The sequence below is a fragment of the Euprymna scolopes genome, chromosome 2 (assembly GCF_053919585.1).
Source record: "Euprymna scolopes isolate OS-2025 chromosome 2, ASM5391958v1, whole genome shotgun sequence".
In the NCBI taxonomy this organism is placed as follows: Eukaryota; Metazoa; Mollusca; class Cephalopoda; order Sepiida; family Sepiolidae; genus Euprymna; species Euprymna scolopes.
Window position 1 is genome coordinate 203,185,080 of NC_136483.1, and position 26,052 is coordinate 203,211,131.

Sequence of the window (26,052 nt, forward strand, 5' to 3'; positions counted from 1 at the left end):
TTAAAAATATATTTAAAAAAAAAAAAGAAATTTTATTGATGTAAGATAAAATCTTTTTACATAGGGATGAAATATTGGGGGATGATTTACAAAAAGCAAAATTAATAATACACTTCGATGATACGCAGCATCCAACCAAATTTATTTTGTTGGAATCTTTCTTGCCATTGCTCTGGATTTTCCTCTCGTAACCGTGCGCTAATTCCACGTAAAAAAGTGCACCAATCAACTACAGTCCCTTTGTTGACGTCAGCCTCCCAAGACATTACGCTTTGCGGATAATTATTAGACCACATATAAATTAAATATATTATCTTGTAAAGTTGTAAATGACTTCCGCTAAAAAATGAATTTTCCCTTACAGATCGAACAAAATTATGGTTCCGACATTTCCATCTCCATCCATCAATACCGTGTGTGTATTTGCTTAGCGTGCAAGGTTGATGACAAATTTCACAATCTACACAATTCTTTACAAGACGTCGTTTTGCAAGCCACACGATTGCAGAAAAATTATCTGAAGTGTCAACTGCTAATTGTGTAAATGTAAACATCTCACTCGATACTCGTTCAGCATCGTGAAGGTCATCAACGATTGTCGAAATGCCTTTTGGTCGGCCAGCCATGATTTCTTTTGATCCCTTAACTTGGCAAATTCTGTCAGATATCTTTTATTCCGCTGTTGTCTGAAAGAAACAGAAAATTAGAATTCAATAAGATATTATTATATATAAATAACATATTATATATTATTATATATAGATAACATATTACATATATATAAAAAACAGCATTAAATAAAAAGAGATTTGATCTGGCAGCTGACCATAGCAAGTGCCTTTGGAAGTTGAAAGTAATTTTTTTAAGTTAACAGATATTTCTTTTGTTTGTGAATTTTTAAGATGAGGATTCATTATTCATAATATTTGGATTCTTTGGATTATTGTTCTCATCTTGAGTTTTTTTTTGCGCAACGTTTTCGTTGATATAATCTCACACATTTTTCAGGTCTATCTTATTAAACTCAGGCATCTTTCTATAAAATGCTTGAATCTGCATGGAGTTTTGAACAGAATTCCTTCTTTAATCTATGGGGATAGCGTGTTCTCGTTATGTCAGCCATGACTAAGTCAAAGTCTTAAGTAATTGGCTATTGTATTTAGAAAATATAAAAAATACCCTTGATAGCCCTGGTAAAGCATCAAGTATTCAGGTACCGACAAGATTTGAATTACACTACAAACTTGTGTAGTGAGTTCAATCTCGGCTGCTGCCGCGCTAGATGGAGGGATGGTATTTTGAGTGTCACCTATACTGAGGATTGAACCTGCAACTTTCAGAAGACTATAACTTATAAGTGAATTTTACTAAATAGCTTATCCATTATGCAACGGGTCGACATGGCTTAAAAGGTTCCGTTCAAAATTACATGCAGATTCCCAATTCTGACAAGATACACCTGAAGAAGGTCAGATGTTACGTTGAGTGAATCCAAATAATATGAATAATCAATCTTCATCTCAAAAATTCAAAACCGAAAAAAAAAAAATCTTTTAACTTCAAAAAAGATTTTACTTTCAACTCCCAGAAGCACTTGCTATGGTTGGCTGCCAGATCAAATCTTTGTTTCATGCTGTTATCTCTATATATAATAAAATAGAAATGATTATTCACATCTACAAAATGATATAGGAAAAGGAACATTGGGCTCACACATTAATCAAAAATGGCCATGCTACCTGCCTGTATCTCATGCATGTTTTCTGGTAATAATCAGTTGGTTTAATTACAATTTGTAAATTGTTACAATTTTTTTGTGCAGATTCCTCTCCTAAATACGACATGCTTAGAGGTGGTAGGAGGGCAACTTACCCATTAATTATTTTTTACTTCTACACTCTCAGCATCACTGGAGCAAATATTTCACAGTCTACACTTATCGTGAATCATTGTAAATATTCTGTTTCATTTATCACAAACAATTCATTTCCTTGGAAAATAATGAAGGCTCCCTTATAATTCTAGCGATAATTTTATTGGCTGCTCAAACATAAACAGTCATTCTATATTTCGCATTTACTGAATACTACAGAATGCTTTTCGTTACAGTCAACTTGGTCGGCATATTCTATTATTTCAGAACAATGATGCGATTAACTATCTCTTTTATTCTATTACAAACAATGTATTACAATGGAATTAACAAAATTTTCATTGAATCAAAACTTAAGTAGATGATTGTTACATTTACAAGGTGCCTTAAGTAAGTTTGCAGATTTAGTTGTACAGGCATTTAAAATTGTTGTAGACTCTTGAAAATTTAGAATGTTATTGCTGCTATACATCTGAGATGACTGACCAATTTTTATGATTTCAGGTTCAAATTAATAGCTACAACAGGAATTGGAATACACCCTACTAAAGCCCAATTATCACAACTGGTGAATTTCAAAAATGCAATCCGGACGTGAGGATACTTTAGAAGAATGATATGCAATAAAATTCTGATTTAAACTTGGAAAAAGTGCCAGAGAAATATATGGAATGCTTCAGACTGCTTTTGGACCATCTTGCGTGAATCGAACATCAGTTTTTGCATGGCATAAGAGATTCATGGAAGGCAGGGAGTCTGTGAGGGATGATGAGAGGTGTGGAAAGAGTAAGGAAGTCAGAACATCAGAGTTGATGGACCAAATAACGAATTTCATGGATAAGGGCCATCACGTGTCTATCGCGACAATAAGTGCACAGTTTGATGTCTGTGGGAACTGTACACACAATTATTCGCAAGGAATTGATGATGCAGAAGATTTGTGCAAAGTTTATCCCAAGGATGCTCAGAGAAGATAAAAAAGAAAGATGTTGTTATGGACATCAAAACAATTCCTCACCCTCCCTATAGTCCAGACCTTGCTCGCTGTGACTTTTGGCTAGTCCCTAAGCTCAAGGAAAACCTTAGAGGCTGTCATTAGGAGACAATTGAGGAGATGAAAGAGGCTGTGACAAGGGTCATTGACATGCTCACACAAGATGACTTCCATGGGGCTTTCCAGAAGTTGTTGGAAAGATACAAGTGCATTGCAGCTGGAGGAGATTACTTTGAAGGCAACCAGAGTTTCATGTGTGTAATATCAAGAAAAGTGCCCATACGAAAAAAGTCTGGAAAGTTATTGAAGACACCTCATATCTTCAAGCAAACGCTTTCATTCTACCAATAATTTTTGTTTCCACATGTTTATTAGTCAGAGAGAGAGAGAGAGAGAGAGAGAGAGAGAGAGAGAGAGAGAGAAAACGTGTGTTCATGTGTTTATCTACTGTTTTCTTATTTTTGTCAATATACTATACTACTACTAATACTATAATAATACTTTTCGTTTATCATGAGACGCACTAACAATGGGTGGGAAATAACATTTAATTTCCTTTTACAGTTAATTCTTTTTATTAGTGGTGCCATCAATTCTTAAATATATCACCTCAATCTAAAAGGATTAATCTTAACTTTAAAGAGGTAAAGAGTGTGGCTACCATTTAATATTGTGTTGTTGCTATGTTACTATAAAAAAAATGTTTTCGTCATGGCATGCATTAACAATAGGGAGAAACACGTTTTATTTCCTTTTGCAGTTAATAATTCTTTTTATTAGCAGCGCCATCACTTTTTAACTAACACATAAAAACATTTACCTCAGTTTTGAAGGAATTCTCTTAACTTTAAGAAGAAAGAGCGTACGTGTGTTCAGCTACTGTCTTATTGTGTTGTTGCTACTACTACTACTAATAATAATAATATTTATAATAATTTTTTTTTGTCATAACACGTGCTAACAACTGATCTAACAGAATAAAAATTTCGCAGCGTCACTTTTGATATGTTCTTCTAACTTTTCCTACTTTTTATTTTACTTTTTTGTTCTTATTTTTTATTAGAATCCTTTGAAATGAGTAATTTGTATTTTTATTTGCGGACTGTTATCCTCATCTTCATAGTTGTTGTTGTTTTACCACGTTTTGAACAACTCATCCTCTGGCTTTCTTCAGCTGATTAACCGCGACTGAATAGGAAATGCAGTGGAACAACAACTATGAAGATGAGGATAACTGTTCGCAAATAAATAAAAAAATTTTGTTCATGTTTCGTAATATTTTTTATAGTCGCCATCGTAGTCGTTTATCACTTGACAATCGGTAATTATGCAAAATATGGACCATGCTAAAATAATAACAGATTTTTGTAACTATTATGAACTTCAAATAACATTTTCATACACAAACACTATTGTATATAGTTAACTTTCAATTGAACATCATTGCTAACAAATAGTACGGTCTGTAAACTGCATAAGTAAAAACACATATCTACACGAATGCAGTAAATCAAGATTGCTTAGAACGGAGAATAGGGTGTTCCTTGCTTTTCTCAAGTTTGGAACAAAACACAACATTGGTCATGGCTGCCTTTGAGGAACGGTTATGGCCAGTGAATGACAACTGTTAAAGCAACCAATGCCTATGGCCAATGCCAACAAGTAATCACCCCAAACAAACACTAATAGCCAGTAACCAACAGTAACCAACACAACATGCTCACAATGACAACCAGTGTCTTCTGCCACTGCCACACGATGCCTGACAGTGGAAACCAGATGATTTCCTTTTAGTCATGGCCTCCAGTGTCCGCTATTTTTCACGGCTAACAATTGTAGTTTAATTTGTTTTCAGACGTGGTGTGGGTGTCCTTCATCAAACCTGTTCTGTTTGTGTCATACTTCCACCAGGCAATATCAGTACAAGTGTCCTGCTAGTATTTTTTTTTTTTTTTTTTTTTTTTTTTTCATATTTAATACAAATTTTGTTTACAGTTTCAAATCCACCAGTAAAAATTTTGGTTTTACGGATACTTTTCAATTTTTTATTTTATTTTCTATCTTCATGACAAAATGTGATATCTCTTTATGATCTATGGAGAAAGGAATTCAACAACACTCGCAGACTTTCAATCGCCTACAACGCCATCTGTCATTTCGTCTCGAGATCACAATTGTCGCAATTGGATTTATCAAGCAGTTCAGATGATCCTTCTTTACAGCTGAAACATGGCTGATGAGAACTGCAGATCTCAAAAGGCTAAAAGCATTTGACCAATACTGCCTCCATTGAATTTTGCGGCTCTGCTAGCACCATTTTGTCTCAAATATCCAAATCGAAACACAATGCAGGATCATCTTCCTCAACCAATTTCTTTTAAAGAGAAAACTTTGTTGGTTTGGTCACACTGCATGTCACAATCTGGAAGAGTTCATCCATGAAGCAATATTTTCTTCAGAAATATATACTTTTAATAACTTTATTGTATAAAGTTATAAAATATTTAAAGAAACCTTTTTTTTTTATAAAGTGATTAAAAGATATGTTCATATTTAGACATTGGTGATATTGGCTTTCTCAAATCAATCCATGGACAGTAGACGGCAATATTCTTTTTTTTAACCTCAGAAAATAGTTCTTTAGTTTATTTGTTACAACAAATGTATGGAGAAATGTTTTCAAAAAAAATATTCCTTTAAATAAAATATGATTGTAACTATCCCCCCTCCTCACTTACTTTCTCTTCAAAATATGTGGTACGCATACGTTCATTGGACAATGCTGCATATGCTTGCTAATTTATAAATTCAAAAAAAAAAGACAAAAACAAATTTATATTAAAAATATAAAAAATTAAATTTTTATTAATGTTAAATAAAATCTTTTTACATAGGGCTGAAATATTAACTTGAGGGAGTATGATTTACAAAAAACTGAAATTACACTTCGATGATACGCAGCATCCAACCAAATTTATTTTGTTGGAATCTTTCTTGCCATTGCTCTGGACTTTCCTCTTGGAATTGCGTGCTAATTTTTTGTAAAAAGTCACACCACTCAATTACTGTCCTTTTACAGACATCAGCCTCCCAGCACATTATGCTTTGCGGATAATTATTTGACCACATATAAATTAAATATATTATCTTGTAAAGTGGCAAACGACTTCCGCTAAAAAATGAATTTTCCCTTACGGATCGAACAAAATTGTGTCGGCCGCATTTCCATCTCCAGCCATCAATTCCGTGCGCGTACTTGCTTAGCGTGCAAGGTTGATGACAAATTTCACAATCTACACAATTCTTTACAAGACGTCGTTTTGCAAGCCACCCGATTGCAGAGAAATTATCTGAAATGTCAACTGCTAATTGTGTAAATGTTAACATTTGGCTCGATACTCGTTCAGCATCGTGAAGGTCATCGACGATTGTCGAAATGCCTTTTGGTCGGCCAGCCATGATTTCTTTTAATCTTTTAACTTGACAAATTCTGTCAGATATCTTTTATTCCGCTGTTGTCTGAAAGAAATAGAAAATTAGAATTCAATAGCATATTACATATTATTATATATATAACATATTATTATATATAAATAACATTACATATTATATATAAAAAACAGCGTTATATAAAAAGAGATTTGATCTGGCAGCCGACCATAACAAGTACTTCTCGGAGTTGGAAGTAAAAATTTTTTTAACATATTTTTTGTTTCGTTTTTGAATTTTCGTTTTTGAATTTTTCAGATAAGAATTAATTTTTTACATTCTTTGGATTACTATTCTCATCTTGAGTGCTGGTTTCACAATGTTTTGGTCAATGTAACCTTCAGCCTTCTTCAGGTGTATCGTTTCGAACTTCGTAATCTTTTTGTAAAACTCTGGAATCTGCATGGAGTTTTGAATAGAATCCGTTCTTTAATCCATGGTGGTAGCATGTTCTATAACATACAATTGAATTTTACCAAATTCCTTATCCACTCTGTCATTGGTCCACATCGATTAAATCAAGGGTTCCATTTTTAATTCCATACAGATTTCCAAATTTGACAAGATACACCCAAAGAAGGTCAGAGTTAACATCAAGTGAAATCTTGTGTAAATAACACTCAAGAATGCAAATACGACATATCTTTTAGGTAAATCACAAGCATTTAACGATCCAACTGTCGTTCTCGAGATAGGATAGTCTCTCTTATCATTTAATGTTACTTTTCCCATTTTTCAGGAGTCAAACGTTTTCTGATATTACACAAGCTTATGCTCCAGTTTTTACTGTTCAGTGGGTCAACTGTCTTCAGATTCCATTCTATAAGGTTTTGATTAATCGTTTCATTTTCTTTAGCTGACCAACATTCCTGCTATACAAGACATGTTTCTGCAACAGTTTAGCCAGAGACGTGAGAATAACATTGAAGATGAGAATGGTAATCTAAATAAACCAAAGGATATAAATTATCCTCATCTCAAAAATTCTCATTTTTTTAAAAAGTTGCTTTGTATTTTTATTCATTTTCTTGTTTTGAAAACATATACACGCTGATGAAAACATACGTATACACGCCGATGAAAACATATACGTATACACGCCGATGAAAACATATACATATACACGCCGATGAAAACATATACATATACACGCTGATGAAAACATATACATAAACACGCCGATGAAAACATATACATATACACGCCGATGAAAACATATGTTTGCACGCTGATGAAAACATATACGTATACATGCCGATGAAAACATACGTATACATGCCGATGAAAACATACGTATACACGCCGATGAAAACATATACGTATACATGCTGATGAAAACATATACGTATACATGCTGATGAAAACATATACGTATACATGCCGATGAAAACATATGTATGCACGCTGATGAAAACATATACGTATAAACGCCGATGAAAACATATACGTATACACGCCGATGAAAACATATACGTATACACGCCGATGAAAACATATACGTATACACGCCGATGAAAACATATACGTATACATGCCGATGAAAACATATATGTATACATGCCGATGAAAACATATACGTATACACGCCGATGAAAACATATACATATACATGCCGATGAAAACATATACGTATACATGCCGATGAAAACATATACGTATACACGCCGATGAAAACATATACGTATACATGCTGATGAAAACATATACGTATACATGCTGATGAAAACATATACGTATACATGCCGATGAAAACATATACGTATACATGCCGATGAAAACATATACGTATACATGCCGATGAAAACATATACGTATACATGCCGATGAAAACATATACGTATACATGCTGATGAAAACATATACGTATACATGCTGATGAAAACATATACGTATACATGCTGATGAAAACATATACGTATACATGCCGATGAAAACATATACGTATACATGCCGATGAAAACATATACGTATACATGCCGATGAAAACATATACATATACATGCCGATGAAAACATATACGTATACATGCCGATGAAAACATATACATATACATGCCGATGAAAACATATACGTATACATGCCGATGAAAACATATACGTATACATGCCGATGAAAACATATACATATACATGCCGATGAAAACATATACGTATACATGCCGATGAAAACATATACATATACATGCCGATGAAAACATATACGTATACATGCCGATGAAAACATATACATATACATGCCGATGAAAACATATACGTATACATGCCGATGAAAACATATACATATACATGCCGATGAAAACATATACGTATACATGCCGATGAAAACATATACATATACATGCCGATGAAAACATATACGTATACATGCCGATGAAAACATATACATATACATGCCGATGAAAACATATACGTATACATGCCGATGAAAACATATACATATACATGCCGATGAAAACATATACGTATACATGCCGATGAAAACATATACATATACATGCCGATGAAAACATATACGTATACATACTGATGAAAACATATACGTATACATGCCGATGAAAACATATACGTATACATGCTGATGAAAAGTATATTTTATTGCTTAAAATTCCATCCTTTACATGCACTTCATTATTCGGATAAATTGTTGCACATATTCAAAATTATTACTCACAAGCTAAACGAGTGTATTTTAATTGAAGAAAAATTGACCTTGTAGTCTAGCTAACATCTGTGAAATCTAAAAAAAAAAAAAAATAATAATAATCTATATATATAAAAGCGAAAATGTATGTGTGTATGTATGTACGCTTTTCCTCGATGTCCACAAAAGGCTTCTTTCAGAGAAGCGCTTGCTCGGTTCACAACTTCTTAAAACTTCATATATAATCTATAAATTGTAATATCTCAGAGTTATCCACGGAACTCACTTGTCTCTTTAATTTTACTGACTTTCAAACGTTAATTATTCGACCTTTCCCGCATCGGCACGCGTTACATTCGGTTTTCGGTATAAAAAAAAGCGAAAACTCGACTCTAATCACAGGCCGAAAGCCAGTTGTCTTAAGAGAGCTAAGTAACGTTTGTTCAATGTCGACTTCGTCATATCAGACTGTAGCTTTCATTTCGCTCCTCCTAATAAACGGGGAGCGGGTTTTTAAAAACAAATAAACCGATTTATTCAAAACTGTCCCGCACAAAATCGTAACTGTTGAATACCTATCACCGTCACGTCAATCAAAAACACGCACCTGTTTGTTTTTTTAACACTTTACTATTTTCCAACTGCGCGTCATCAACGCTTCGGGTTTTTTTCACATACCCTGAAAAACACCCGGGCAACGCCGGGTACCCCTCACCAGTCTATAAATATAAAAGCGAAAATGTGTGTATGTATGTATGTTTGTTTGTATCTGTGTTTGTGTGTCCGCTAAAAACTTTCGACAGACATAACAAAAATTAACAAACTCGGTATCATATTGAAGCTCCATCCTTCGCCCGAAAAACATCGAAAAAATGGCCAAAAACATTAATTTTTTCACTCCAAAATCGACAATTTTCCACAGGGAGGGGGGGGTTCAACAAAAACCGTCCTCTCATGACGACGACTGGTTCTACGCATGCGTCAGATGACGTCATGACCTGATTTAATTTAAATAGTTGAAGAACTGAGAGAATTTCATGTACGTCGTGTTAGGTCAGTTGGTTAGAGCGTTGGTTCATTATCTAAATGTTTTGGGTTTGAATCGTGGTGTGAGATGTCTTCTTTTTGTTTTTTCGATATTTTAAATTTAAATATTGAACCAGTGTTATTTAAGCCATTTTTCTCGTAACATTCATTTTGTTTTTTTTTTTTACTTTGCTTATTCTTAGGTTTTCATTAACACCCCCAACCGACCACACACACCCAAAAACACCTGGGTACCCACCGATTTTTTAAATTTTAATATCAAAACAGGCTTATTTAAGCCATTTTTCACGTTTTTTGTTTTTTTGGTTTTTTGGTTTTAACGTTCGTTTTTCTGTTTTCTTTTTTGCTTTTTCGATTTTTACATTTAACATCGTTCGTTTGCCTTACGTTAGTTTTTTTGTGTTTTTTTTTTTCGATGTATTGACCAGTATTGCCAGGTCGTAAAATACACATAAATATATGATATAGTGATTAAAAATCCTTTTCTATTTATTTAGTTATTTGTTTTCTTCCCCACTGAGCAAATTAGGCACAAGGCCGTTTTTTAATATGGAGAGTGAGGGGAGGGGGACCAGCCCCCCAAGAGGGAACTGGATAGTGACAATTGGTATGAAGGGTTTCCCCTACATTGACCAAAACTGATTGCTCAAGAGCAATGGTCTTATATGTGGGGTTGTCCCCACATATGGTATTTGATTATAGCATCTGCCGGAACAGATCCTACACTTTGATAACAGAAAAAAGATCTTGGCCCAAAGGCCAAAAAGAAAAAGGCAAATCTTTTTTTTATTTATTTAAAAAGAAAATACAACTTTATTATATATAGGTCGTTGAATTGCATTCATCTGCAAAAGATCTAACTAATTTGCATATTCTTTTAAACATTCATTTTAATTAATTCCCTATTAGTTTTTTCGATTTTCTTATGAGATGATCACCTTTAGTTATCTATTGCATGTAATTATATTCATGTAGATATTCTACATGATTTATACTTGCATAATATTTGTGTAAAAAGTTTATCATAAACACAAACCTCTTTCTATATATTTATGTATGTGTATATATATTTGTTTAAAAAAATTTGCCTGCCAAACTCCTGTCAGTTTTTGATCTACAAACATAAAACTTGATATATAGGGTATTCGAACCCATGCGAAACTTTATATTTGGGTTTTAGCTGGGGGAAATGGATGCACCAGTGTGAAAATTTAAAAAACGGAATTTCCCTGGTGAAGGTCGAATGACGGCATTACAAAGTAAATTTTAAGTTAAACGTTTTGGTTTTGATTCTTTGTGGTGACACAGGAATCTTTTTTTTTTTTTTTTTAAACTTTTTAAATTATTTTTATATATTGGGTTCAATATGATATAATTATAAATACAAAATCTGCATTAATGAAAATACCATATTTAAATGTATTTTATGACCGGGCAATGCTGGGTGGCCTGCTAGTATATATTGACTTTTGCATTTTAAATTTTAATTCAAGCCATCTATATATATATAAAAGGCAAAATGTGTGTTAGTGTGTGTACATTTTGTGTATCTCCGACAAAGGCTTTTGGAGGAGTGGGCGCTTGGGGGTGAGGGGTCACTGTTTTTTAGAACTTTTTATATACTACCTAGATTATAATATCGCCGATTCACAAAACAAGGTCACGTGTATCTTTTTACCTGGTCGACTTTTACATGCTATTTTCGCGACTTTTTACTCTTTGCGTGTTTGTTTGTCTTTTCCGTATACAAGCAAAACTGAATCCGTAGCAAAATGAGCCTCCTGGCACTCATGCCGGGGGCGTCTAAAAAGCAATGAGGTTTGATCAATGTAGCCAAAACCCGCCATATCAGACAATTGCTATTCATTTGGATACTCCCCATTTTATGGGGAGCTGGTTTTCCCCAACATCTTGGGGGATATGCAGAAACTGGCTTGTAGCCAAAGTTAAGTTTCCCCTATAGCATGATGTTTGACCTCATTAAATTTACGCACATGTCACTTAAATTTTTAATTGTTTAATTAAAACGCTTTTCCTTCCTGTCTCGTCTTGGTCGAGCGGTAAAATGTCGGTTTTTTTCACACTTCCTTTTCCACCTTCACCTCAAGGCTTTGGGTTCGAGCCTACCTGCCTCCCAAAACTTTTTTTTTTTTACACCTCCAAATACCTGGGCAACGCCAGGCACCCCCGCTAGTTATATATAAAAATAATTTTATAAAATCAACAGTAGATTCTCTACAGTGCAATGTAGACTACAATGTATTGTGGACTAAGTAACTGCGGGGAGAATTGAAAAATGGGTGATTTTACTGATTTTGATGACAATAAAATATGGAAGGGTAAAACATTTGTTGATCCTCATTCATTCCTGGGCAACATAAGGTCTCCCTGCTAGTTTAATATATTTTATGTTGCAGAATTTTTTAGATGAGCATTGATAATTTGTATTATTCAGATTATTTTCATCTTGGATTTTATTTTCGCAAGATTTCAGCCGATATAACCTCCGACCTTCTTAAGTTACATCTTTATGAAGAAGTTCAGCATCATTTACGGTTTTGATTTGTCACGTGTGCATAAAAAGCCACATTTTTGCTTTAATAAAAAGTTTGAATCAAAACCCACGACAGAGTTAACATTGACATTTCACCAGTTTCCCTCACCTTTTTATCGGATCTTCTATGGGAAAGTTCATACATTTTTCAACTCATATATGCACTATGATATGCATACAGGCACAAATGCACATGCACAATGGCTTAACACTTTCACACTGTCGTCTGTTAATACAAAAGGAAGCACATCTTTTAATACTCATAACATTTCTCGCTGAACTTTCTATGAAAATAAACATGAACTCTTATTAAAATGTAAAGGTAAATGATCATATCACTCGTGCTTTAAAAATAAAGGTACAAGATTCAATTTGAAATTTATTTATCTTCAAAGTGCACTTTTATAAATTTTACAAAGTAAGGTATAAAAATTTAATTTAAATTGAATCAAAAAATTACCTTGGATTCATTTTATGTGATGTACATTCTGTTGCACTTTTAAAAAAATCATTGAAAATTTTATATCTATATCATTAATTGCTAGATGAAAGATAATGTTTTAAATTGCAACAAAATGTACATTACATAAAATAAATCCAAGGTAATTTTTTGATTTAATTTAAATTAAATTTTTATACCTTACTTTGTAAAATTTATAAAAGTGTACTTTGAAGATAAATAAAATTCAAATTGAATCTTGTATCTTTATTTTTAAAGCCTATAGTAAAAACATTTTGTTTAACAATTTTCATACCTTGGATGAAATGCTTTTCTAACTTGTATCTTATCTTTTTAAGATTATATTTTAAAACGCTCCTTCTCTCTATTTCAGTTTGTATTTCTCCTCACACCACAACTTATTTTTGCAACCCCCTCTTTGTATTATTACAGGTCTAAATATTCTCTCTGTTTCAGTTTGTATTTCTCCTTCCACCACAACTCATCTTTTGCAACCCCCTCTTTGTAATACAGGTCTGAATAATGAGAAAATCTGAATTTTTTTAACAAAAACTTTAAAATAACTTTTTTAGATTACGTTTTTTTAAACTTCTTTCAGAATAGAAAATCTTTAAAATTTAATAAGTAACATATTTCATATAGGTTTCATTAACAAATATTCAGTACATAACGAGAAAAATAGAAATGAAAATTTCAAAAGGACTGTATAATTGGTTACAGTCAATAGTAGTCCTCGCCAGCAAAAGTCTTTGCTATTGTTATTCTATTATTATTTAAAGCATTTTGTGTCCTGCTCTTTTGCGCGAGGATTAATTCTCCCTATATAAATTTCAAACAAGTAAAATATTTGTTTATTTTAAGTTCAAACAAGTAAAAAACAAAAATGGATTATTTCTGTATTGTGATTTGGCTTTCTAAACGTACATGATACGTATTTTCTTAAAAAAAAATCTTAGTTTTTTTTTATAATAACACAAGTGTTAAAAAAACAAAAAAAAGTATTTATAGAAAAATGAAAGTTTTTTATTTTTCATTGTTTCATGATAGCAAAAGAAGTTTTAAAACAATAATTTTTTTTTAAATAAATCATTTGCATATGGTTTCGTATTTCCTTTCATATTTACTGACTTCTGTTCCACATTTAGATAAACTGAGTCCACTTTCGGTGTCTTAATTTTGTAGACTAAATTTTTGCACTTAACCTTATTATAATAATATCCAGTGGATGCCATATTGTTTTTATTGCAGATGATACAAAACTAACCAAAGGGTATATGTCTTAAGTTAAAACCAATATGGTGACCACTGAAAATTCGCAGAAATAATAAAAAATATATATATAAATTTGATATCAAAATTTAATGTAAAATAATCTTAGATTTTAGAAAACGTTTGCGGGCAGTTCTAGTGCGGGGTTGCATTTAGAGCTTTTGACTTGGATCTAGATTTAGAGACAGCTTAATTTATATATATATATATATATATATATATATACAAACTTTTCAAATTCAAAAAAATATTAAAAAATTTGAAGTACTAACTGCTCTAAAAGCCAAGAAAGCACAGCTATCTATACGAAGGCTCAAACCCGCAACCACAGAGACTCGTGTGCGCATACCGTTATGCTATGGAGCCCAGTTTAAATTACACACTATTTTTATGGTTTTAATGTTATATTAATCTTAATGATGTCCTCCTGGATGATGGGGGGTAGTATTCCTTAGATCTGCATAATCACGCCATATTTTTGGACGTACACACATACACAAATATAAATGCATACATATATATATATGATGATTGCAACGTCTTGTCAGATGAGTGCCAATCTCTCAGACACGTAAAGTCCATGAGCCCAAAAATGACTTCCATCGCCACAGGACCATTTTAATAGACAAATGCCTGACAGAGTATCTGTACACAGATGATGTTACAGAGTCTTAGCTTTGTATGACAGCTAAGTCTATTTCTCAGTTCAAAATGTTGAGATCCAGCAACAAGCAAGAGCAAGACAGCCAGCAACAAATTAAACTGCAGACCAGCTTAATGTGAGTACTGGTCTCCCGCTTTATGGTTTTTTTAAATCAGAGATTTGCTTCTCCTAGAAAGGTTGCCTTCACCACGGCTTACGGGAGCCCTCTCCACCCCAACACACACATACATACACACAAACACATACAGTGCTAGTTGGCAAGGTCTTGTTTTTAATCCTTCAGGGAGACTAGCCACCCTCCTCACCAAACAAGTCTGGTGGGGGAACCAGTTTAGTCGCCGATGACCCGACGCAGGTAGTATTGGGTTACATCGTACCAGTAGCATATAACGTGACCTGACAATAATATATATACATACATGTTTTATTTGTTTATTTTACTTATAAAATAACTATCAATGGACACATGTTTTGCCATATTTATGGGGTTTGGAGTGCATGTATAATAGGTCGTTAAGCAAGTCTTAGGCCTATATAAGCTACAGCGTCTGCCTCCTAACTGCTTACATGCTAACTTCTTGTGGTCCTCATTGCTTTACAGACCGAGTGGCTGATGATATAATCAGACCCATTTCTCTGCTGCCTTGTAGAGTTTGCCTTTTTAGGTAAAGGCTAGAAGGACACCCTGATATAAAACCATGCCAATCATTATCTCTATATATTATGATGGTGGGAGTAGACCTGGTGTGACTGGAAGCTCTTAGCCGGGACCTGCACGCTGGCAGATGTGTGATGGCTGCTTCTCCTGTGACCTGTGATCACACATGAACTCGGTCCTGCACTTGCAACTGAGCAGACCTTTTCAGAATCACCGCTGCTCACCCCAACAGCCTTATAAAAGGTGGGCTAAAAATTGGTGATCACACCCTTTAGTCATTGCATTGCTCCGCCCAATGACACACCGTAAGTGCAGCTGCAAAACAAATAATAATATACGTAAATCGCACCTCAAAGTAGGTGCTTGGAATGTGCGTACTCCCATGGATGCAAGAGACACTGACCATCCAGAGAGAAGAACAGCTCTAGTCTCAGGAGACTTAGCAAGGTTCAACATCGATGTGGCAGCTCTAAATGAGACAAGATTACTTGATGAAGGTCAGATATCTGAAATTGGGTCAGAATACACCTTTTTCTGGAAGAGTAAAGCACCGGAAGAACACCACTCTTAAGGTGTTGGCTTTGCCATCAAGACCTGACTAGTAAAAACTACAACCTGACACCAAATGCCATAAGTGAAAGGATAACAATACTAAGACTACCACTCCCAAATAACCAGCTCATCACGCTACTGTGAATATATGCCCCAACACTGGACACAGAAGACCACGTCAAAGGAGCCTTCTATTAACAGCTCGACACTGCTATCACCCAGATACCAGTAGGGGATAGACTTCTCCTCCTGGGGCATTTTAACGCCAGAGTGAGGAGAGACCACGACCTCTGGCGTAACATCATAGGCAGACAAGGAGTGAGAAACTAATGACTATGGCCTCCTCCTAGCCCTCTGTGCTGAACAGGAATTGTTCATCATGAACACCCAATTTAGATTACCAACACGCATGAAGACCACCTGGAAATACCCAGAATCAAAACTGACATATCTTGAACTCTGCCATAGTAAAACAACAACATAAAAATGAAGTTTTGATCACAAGGAGCATGTCGGGAGTCAACAATTGTTGGCCAAACCACCGACTCTTAATAACAAAGCTTAAATTAAAAAAGAAGAGCCACGTAACAACCAGCAAAAAGAAATACGACATAGACAAAGTTAAAGATCAAGAAATGTCACGTGCCTTCCGAACAGCAGTCCAACAGAATCTGCCAGCCTCAAGCCCATCACTTGACGCAGAATGAACCAACATCCGAAATGCCATCAACGAGGCTGCAAAGACAATACTTGGTTATCAAAGCAAAGAACACCAGGATTGGTTCGATGAAAACGATGATATAATAAGATCTTTCATCGATGAAAAAAGGGAAGTTCGAATAACCTATGACAAGATCCAAATAACCACACAAACAAAAGCTAAGTATACTCAAACAAGAGTCTGTGCCAATTGAGGCTTCGGGAAATACAAAACGAGTGGTGGCAGCAAACTGTCAAAAACCTGCAAAGTTTCGCAGAAAGAAGGAACCTTAGAAACTTTTTTGCCGGCACTAAGAAAATTTTTGTACTAAAATGCTCTGCTGCAGGGACTCTCATGTCAGCAACCAACACCATCCTGACAGAAGAAACCGAAATACAGAACAGATGGATTGAACACTTCAACACCCTACTCAATAGAGACTCCTCAGCCCGTCAGCACCACAGCATCCACCCCACGTATGAATATCTCTTCCACCAACCTTTGAAGAGTTTAGTGTTACACTAAAAGAAATACACCACGGGAAAGCTACCGGACCAGACAACATCCTTACAGAGTTCCTCACACAAAAGGGTCTCCCTGTAAAGGCACGCCTCCACTCTCTCATATTAAAAGCATGAGAGCAAAAACAGGTCCCCATTGACTGGAAAGATGCTCTTGTTACCGTTTTTAAAAAGGGAGATAGAAGAGAATGTGGAAATTATAGAGGGATTACGCTACTATCAATAGCAGGGAAGATTCTGGCCCTTATACTTTTAAGCCGACTACAGGATGTAGCTAAAGGTATCCTAGCTGAATCCTAATGTGGTTTCTGCCCATCCAGAAGAATTATGGACATGATTTTCTGTGCTTGTCAATTGCAGGAAAAATCAAAAGAACAACCCATATTCCTAATATTCTACGACCTTGAGAAAGCGTATGACAATGTTCCAAGAACAGCAATGTCGTAAGTCCTGGATCGGTTTGGAGTCCTTGAACCATTTGTGGACATGATCAAACCCCTACACAACGGGATGTCAGCTAAAGTGATCCACCAAAGCATCCTGTCAGAGTCCTTCTCAATCACATGTGGACTTAAACAGGGCTGTGTGCTGGCACCGAAACTGTTCTTCCTCTATCTCGTGGCCATGATATTCGAAGTCTCCCAAAACAACCCCGAGATAGCTATCAAGTTCAGGTTTGATGGAGGAATTTTCAAACTGGCCAAATTAAAGTCAAGATGAATGACCAATACCATCAAAGTGACAGAACTGCAATACGCATATGACAAGGCCGCGGTGGCCCAATCCCCAGATTAATTTCAGCAGTCTGTAAACAATTTTCACACAGCATCCTCGTGTTTTGGCCTAACAGTTAACAAGATCAAGACCAAAATACTGGCCCAACCACTGCCAGAGGAAACTGTGCCAGACTTCAATATCACCATGGATGGCACCACCATCGAATGTGTCAAACACTTCCCGTACCTAGGGAGCATTCATTCCACTCAAGCTTATTGCTCTAAAGAAATCGAAAACTGACTACAGGCAGGCCACTTTTGGAAGACTGTCCACCAGGGTCTTCAAGGACAAAGGTGATGGTATACAACGCCATAGTTGTCTCCACCCTATTATATGCATGCAAGACCTGGACCATCTATAGTAAAGACTTTAAAAAGCTCAAACAGTTTCACCAGAAAAACTGCAGACCATCATGTGGATTAAGTGGGACGATAATTTGTCCAACATAACTGTCCTTGGGAGAGCCAACGTCACCAGCATCGAGGCCCTAATCATGAAACACTGACTGAGATTGTTTCGCCATGTGGTTTGCATGGAAGGCACTAGCCTGCTGAAACAAGTGCTCTTCTGTCAACTAAATGCAGGAAATAGACCCCAAGGTCGCCCGCTACTAAGATTCAAAGACCAGCTGAAGAAATCTCTAGGTAAGGCCAATAATGATCCAAACACCTTTGAAGCCTCATCAAACAATAGACATGTATGGAGGAACAGAATCAAAGTGGGTACCAGCCAATTCAAAGAAAATAGAAAAGCCAATCTAATAACCAAATGGCAACAAAGGGCCCTTAGAGCCAACCAACCACAACCACCCACCACAACACAATGTGACTAATGCCCCCAATTATTCAGTGCCCAAATTGTTTTTTTTCCAGCCACAAAAGGACTCACCATCATGATAATGGCTAAAATCCTTACGAAACTCATAAAACTTTCTTTTCTACTTCTTTTCTGTATTGGACTTGGGAACCATGATATTCACACATGAATGCATGCCGCCAACAACATACTTAAATATTATATTAGCAGAAAAAAATTTGAAAAAAACAAGTTTAATGACTTTTAAGGGGGTTGACTTTCTCATAACGTTCTACTTCCTTGCTACCTGATTTACTGTCCATATCTTTACCGACATGTCACGTGATTATTCACGTGACCGGTGAAATTTCCTTAAATTCCTTTACACCATGGTGGTACCTATTTACAATGCCTCCCCACGGGACAGAGTTAGACACCAGGGTCGTTTTTTTAACGTGGAGAAAAGGTACAAAAATAAAAATTGTCTCAGTCGTGAAGGATTTCTCCTCCACTGAAAGAGAACGAGAAATGGAAGTGCCGCATCTGAAGAACAGATACTACACTTTGATCTTGGCCAAAAGATGGTGGTAACTGTGGCCCGGTAGACCAACACAAAACCTACTTTAAAAAGCTTGTTTTCTAGAGTTTTCGGGTGTGCTAAAAATGAAAAATTAGAGCCGGCAATTAGTTTTCACGATACTGAAAAAATACTTTTCGACAGGTTTCATGTAGTAATGTACACAGTAGCGATAGTTGTCCATATTTGTAAAATTTTACTTGGTTTCCACCTCAACATTTTCCTTTAAAATGACGACTTTTGTTAGGTTTTTGGGTATGCTAAAAACAAATATATCGCATTTAAATTTTCTGCAAATAAGTAGTTTTCCAGATATTAAGCATTATATTTCTTTCGTGTTATACATCATGTCCATAGTTGTACACGCAAGTACACGTTTTTTTTTTAATAAAAAAATTAACTCTTTTTTATCTTGAAAATTCATTACAGCGTTTCTGTTTTGAACAAATATGGCCGTCGCATTACATTACTACATGAAACGTGCAGAAAAGTATCTTTTCAGTATCGTGAAAACTAGTTTTAAATGTAATATTCGTTTTCAGCACACTCGAAAACTACTAGAAGACAAGTTTTTTAAAGTAAGTTTTGTGTTGGTCTGCCAGGCCACAATAGTTGTAAGGGAATTTAAGGAAATCTCACCTGTCATGTGACTAATCACGGTAAAGAAATGGACAGTAAATCTGGTAGCAATGTAGTAGAACTTTATAACGAGAAAGTGAACCCCTTCCTTAAAAGTCATTAAATTTATTTTTTCTGCTAATATGATACACAAGTCTGTAATCTATGACAAACGTCAAAAAAAGTTATAAAAAAAAGGGGGTTAAAAACGCGTATATTTAGGGGGGCGCACTCTCGTACAGGTCCGCCGAATTTTATTCTATTTAAATCTTTTAAAATCAATTATTTTTTAGAATTGTTTTTTTGTTGTAATTTTACTAATTATAATATATATATTATTGAGAAAAGAACCTTAATTTTTTTTTTTAACATATACCCATTTTTTATTTTCGACTTCAAGGTATGTAATATAAATAATGGGTTTATATATATACTAGCATGGGTACCCGGCGTTGCCCGGGTGTTTGAAGGTGTGTGTTGAGTAAAAAAAAATAAAAAATTAAAAAAAAAAGTGGTAGTAGGAAGGCAGGCTCGAACCCGTACTACGAAGAAGGAAAAGAATGGGGAAAAAAGCTGTTACGACCACCGCCAAACCGGTGACGTAGGTTTAAATTAAGGCTGGACAATTGAAAAGAGAGGATGACTTTCGAAAATATCGGTGAAAAAAGCGACCCCTTCCTGTAGAAAAGTGGCCAGTTGAGGGTGAAGAAATTAATGTTTTTAGCCAATTTTTCGGTACTTGTTGTCCGAAAGGCCGAGCTTCAAAACGATACTGATCTTGTGAAAATCCATCGTCTATGTCAAAAGTTTTAGGCAGACATGCAAACATACATACATACATTTATATATTGGTAGCTCAAATTTTCGACCCAAGCCGATTAAAAGCTTGCCCTATCTCTGAATACCCTTTATATAAAATTTCAAATATTTAGACCAGAAATTGTCTGAGTAATTTGGAAGAGACCGCAGAGGTCAATTCTTTTAAACTTTGACCTCTTAACATTTATTGTTTTGGGCTCAAATCAAGTTATTAAGTTAGATCCATGTCCAAGGAATCTAAAATTTCAATTGTTTAGACCCAAAATTGGCAGAGAAGTTTGGTAGAGTTCTCAAAGGTCAAATCGTTGAACTTTGACCCCTTAACTTAAGGGGTCAAAGTTCAACGACCTTAACAGCCAAATTTCTAGCCGAAAACGGATTATAAAGATTTTCCCAAATGCCCCTGTATATCAAATTTTGAGTCTGTAGACTGAAAATTGACAGAGTTATTGTGTAGGGAAATGTACAGACACACAGACAGACAGACACACACACACACATTCACTTTTATAGATATACAGATAACTATTTTTTAATAATTTTTCTGAGTAATTTGGTAGAGACCGCAGAGGTAAAATTTTTGACCCTACTGACACCTGAAAGTATCCTGTACCTCTATAAGGCCACCATTCGCCCATGTATGGAGTATTGTCACATTTGGGCTGGTGCATCTGCTGCTAGTCTCTCGCTCCTAGACAATCTGATAGGCCCTGAACTGGCATCTAAGCTTCAGCCTCTGTCCCATCGACAAAACGTTGCACCCTCTGCCTGTTCTACAAGTATTTTAATGGTGAATGCTCTGACGAACTGCAGACACTTGTGCCCCCACGACGTAGACACCCTCGACAAACCCGACAGGCAGCTAAAGCCCATCCCCACACAGTAAAGATCCCTAGATATAAAAGATCTTATTACTCCAGTAGTTTCTTCCCCAGAACCGCTAGACTCTGGAATTCAATTTCAGGTCCCTGCTTCCCTAACTGTACTGACATGCAGAAGTTCAAGTGTAACGTGAACCGACATCTTGCTGCCCAAATCCCAACATAGTGCCCCAGTAGTTGCTGCCCCTGATAGTAGCCCCCTACACCAAAGTGGCAATATGCCTTGTTTGGGGTGAAAATGTAATTAAAAAAAAAAAAAAAAATTTTAAATTAAAACTCTTTAGCTTTATACAATGTTGCAATTTTTTATGGATCTAAATTTATTTTGTTTAATTTTTATAACATGAAATATGGGAGGGGGGTTACAACACCTAATAATAATAATAATTCCCCTCATATATTTAACGAAAACTACTTTTAAAATATAAATTTATTTATAATTGAATACGTATCGAAAATTTCATGAAATTCTTATCATTGGTAGATTTTTTTAAAACACGGGTGTGTTTACGCTTTCAAAATGATCACTACATAAGAACGTTGTTTTTTAAGGCGTCGATAATGTAAACACGATTTTCGTCTTGCATTTTCATTATTTTCGTATGCTGTAAAACCATTTTTTCTTTAATATTATTAGTTTATTTGAAGCTTCTTTTAAATGATACAAAAGTTATGATTATAATATAAAATCAAATCACAATTGCATCTTGTTACATATGGGGGTGGGGGTTAAATCTGTGTCTCGCGTTGAAGGCACCTAAAAACTGTGGATTTTTTACTATTTTTTTTTTTTTTCGATCGTGTAGGTTTTAGCGTCCCTAATATGAATCATCCATTGCACTTGTAAGGAATGGGTATCCAAAGGATATTGGCACTTACAAAGTCAGTTCAGAGTATCAACAGAGATTCTACAGTCAGTAGTGGAATTGGCCGAAGCAGTTTACGAATTCAAAGCCAACCTCTTGTTTTTGTTCTTTCGATGAAGTTTTTCAAAGTGAAAGAAACATCTGTGATTACAGATTTTTACAATTTTATTTATTTTTGTTATAAATACGAAATATTTCATCAAAAATGTTGGAGATTGTGCAGTGAAACCAACAAACGAATAAAAAAAAAAAAAATCAAATATAGAATAAATAAATTTTACCCTAGCCAATAAAAGTTACTTGTATACCCGACTGATTTATATTTTCAAGTAGTTTTAAATGCCTTTGATTTATTTCACGGCAAATAATATTTACCAAATATTCAATTTTTGGTAAATTCTTTAGTTTGGTTGAATTTTGTTTTTTTACTCGGATTTCTTGGAGAAAGAATTGTGCTTCTAAGCCATTTTTGGGGTCCTAAGAAAATAAAAAAAGTGTCAAAAACAGAAAAGAAATCCAACTTACTTTTATAATGTTCTCCTGCTGAATTAAAAAAGGAAAAATTCCTTGTTCAATAAATATTTCGTACAAAACTATAAAATGAATCAGAAAAAAAAAAAGTTCAGCGTTTATGTTGGTAATCTCAAGGGGAGGTAATTCACTCTCCAGTTAGCAGCTGATTATCTGCCCTTGTTTAGTTGTACAGTCATTTTGAGTTTCTTTATTTGCCTCCCCGCGAGGGCAAAATTAAACAAAGTTTGTAATATGGAAAATCATGCCCTCCCCCACCGCTTCGCCCCTCCAACGTAATTATTATTTACCTGCTTTCCATAAAGATCAACTTTATTGGTTAGCTTCAAGTTCCGTCACCTTGTGTTACAAAGCCTTTGCGCGGAGAAACAAATTATTTTCATTTTTTTTTTTAATAAGCAAACGGACAAAAAATATTGAGTTACCAATTTGTTTTTCGTTTGCTTAAAAAAAATACTATTTGAAAAAAAAAAACAAAAAAACGCAAAGCGAAAGAAAAAAAAAAGTTTTATTTTGCAGATGACAGTTCCGTGCAAACATTTGTAAACAGTAAAACACCGGGTGACGAAATTTGAAGATAACCACTTTATTAAGGTAAAACGTGAAGTTTATGTGCCAGATAACTTTTTGGTAGGTTAAAAAAATTCAATATATAAAGTTAATACGCCGGAAGTAGACTTGGTTTAGTTAAAATATGGAATGGAATGGAAGTTACTAAAAATGAAACGAAATACGAAACCATATGGAAATAATTTATTCAAAAAATTATTTTAGTTTTAACACTTCTTGCGCTATCATGAAATAATAAAAATAATAAACTTTCAGTTTCGTAATTTAATTAAAGATAATTACTTTGTTTAATGATAGATAATTTATGAAAATAAATTATGTGATAAAATTTGTGAAAATTTTCACTTATTTCCCTATGAATATATTTTAAATATTTAGAAATTTATTATTTATAAAAATGTAAACTATAAAAATGTAAACTATAAAAGTTTAAATTACTTTTTTGAAATGAAATATTTCCATGTGAATATGTTGCGGGACTAACGTTGACACCCATAGTCTCGCAACAAATAGAATCAAAAATAAAAATATGGAGAGTTGACAACCAATACAGAGATGTCTGCAGGCAGATGGATAAATTAAATACAAAAATGTATTTTTTAAAGGATTATAAATGAATGAAAAGAGAAGATAAGAAAGTTTCTTCTTAATTGAAAGTCTCTACCTGCGACTGAGGTGATTGAATGAAAAGATGTAGAAAAGTGAAAGTTCTTGGTTAGAAACAACCATTCTTTTTACGAAGAATTAAACAATATAGAAGGTCCATCGCTTACTTAGTGGAGAGATAGAAAAGGGTAAAAATAAAAGGTCCATTAGGTTTGCAAGTCCGTATCCACATGGAGGAATTAATTGTCGGGCATACGTGCCTTTAACGTCCCGAGGACGAGTCGATGTTGATATCTACGCCATGGTGTTCAAAGGTCGACTCTCGTTTAAGCGCAAAAATGCCCTTTTTATACCTCCGACCGGCTCCAGAGAACATTAGCTTCTGCTGATATTTTGGCGTTTTGGAAATTTGTAAAAGAAATTATATTCTAAATTTTCTCATTGGCTGGTTGTGTCAGGTGATGGTGCTTCCAACTACGTCCGCCAAAAATATGTTCTTTTTACTTTTGTTATTTTGAGCAAAGTGTGTGGGCGTATTTGAATTTGAGCCGTTGCTGAGAGAATATGTTTTTTCTCAAAATGTACGGGGGGGGGGGAATAGAATGAATAATGTTTCGTTATTTGCGAGTGTGTGTGTGTGTGTGTGTGTGTGTGTGTGCGTGAGTGACTGTACAAATACTCCCCCCAGATTGAAAAAAAAAGATATAAAACTGTTTTTTTTTTTTTTTATATGTCAAAATATGTTAAAGCTTCCTGTAGACAAGGAAGGGTGTAAGAAAATGGCAAAGCATAAGCTACGATGTGAGCGCACCATGACAAATATATTTAAAATACTGTAGGAGACAGTTGACATTTACCGATGCCTGGTATCACAGTTGTGATATGAGCATAGGTAAATGTTTCCCAACCCCTAACAAAAATTAAATAACAAGGTTGTCAGAAGCAGCATTAAGGCGAAACAAGACAAGTTTTTAGTTTTGTGCATGAAAATTGCATGGGTGTAGGCAACCAATGTATGCACAATTGAAACGTTCCTTATACAGCAACTTTTAATATTTATGGCGAGTCGCTACAGTACTCCCCTACTAGACAGAATATCTATAAGGAGGAATAAATCATCACTGCGTAAGGTTGACAAATCAGTGTGGATGTTTCATGTGTACGCCGAGTCTGGTGATAATCGTAGTGCTGTATTGTTAGGTGAGGTGGCTGGCCATGTTTAAAAGGGTATAACTTGGTTGATGGCAGTCAAGAGAAAAGTGATGTCACCAATGTGTTGAGGGTGCCTGATGAGAATATGGTGCAATATCGAAAGAAGCGAGCTGTGTGTGTGTTATATAGTTCATTATTATTATAAGAGGTTCTTAGAGACTTTGAGAGTCTTATTAAGAGAGAGAGAGAGAGAGATGTTAAGAGACTTATTAAAGTGTCTTGTTGCGTGTTAGAGAGAGAGATGTTGTTGAGGGATGTTGTTGAGAGATGTTGATTTCTGTGTTTGTAAAGGGATTCATATTTATAAAAATGTTCATACTTAGAAGTGTAGATATGAGATGTAGAGTTCACATTGTAGATATGAGATGTTGAGACGTGT

At 34.8% G+C, this 26,052-nt stretch overlaps 1 long non-coding RNA gene across 1 annotated transcript; it reads right to left on the bottom strand.

Annotated features, from left to right (window-relative positions):
* LOC145302265 (uncharacterized) lies at positions 1-23,521 on the bottom strand. Its single transcript, XR_013873699.1, has 3 exons — positions 23,280-23,521; positions 6,063-6,386; positions 1-686 (listed from the first exon to the last, which is right to left on the bottom strand). It is a non-coding gene; the product is annotated as an uncharacterized LOC145302265 (long non-coding RNA).
* Positions 23,522-26,052: the final 2,531 nt, after the last annotated feature.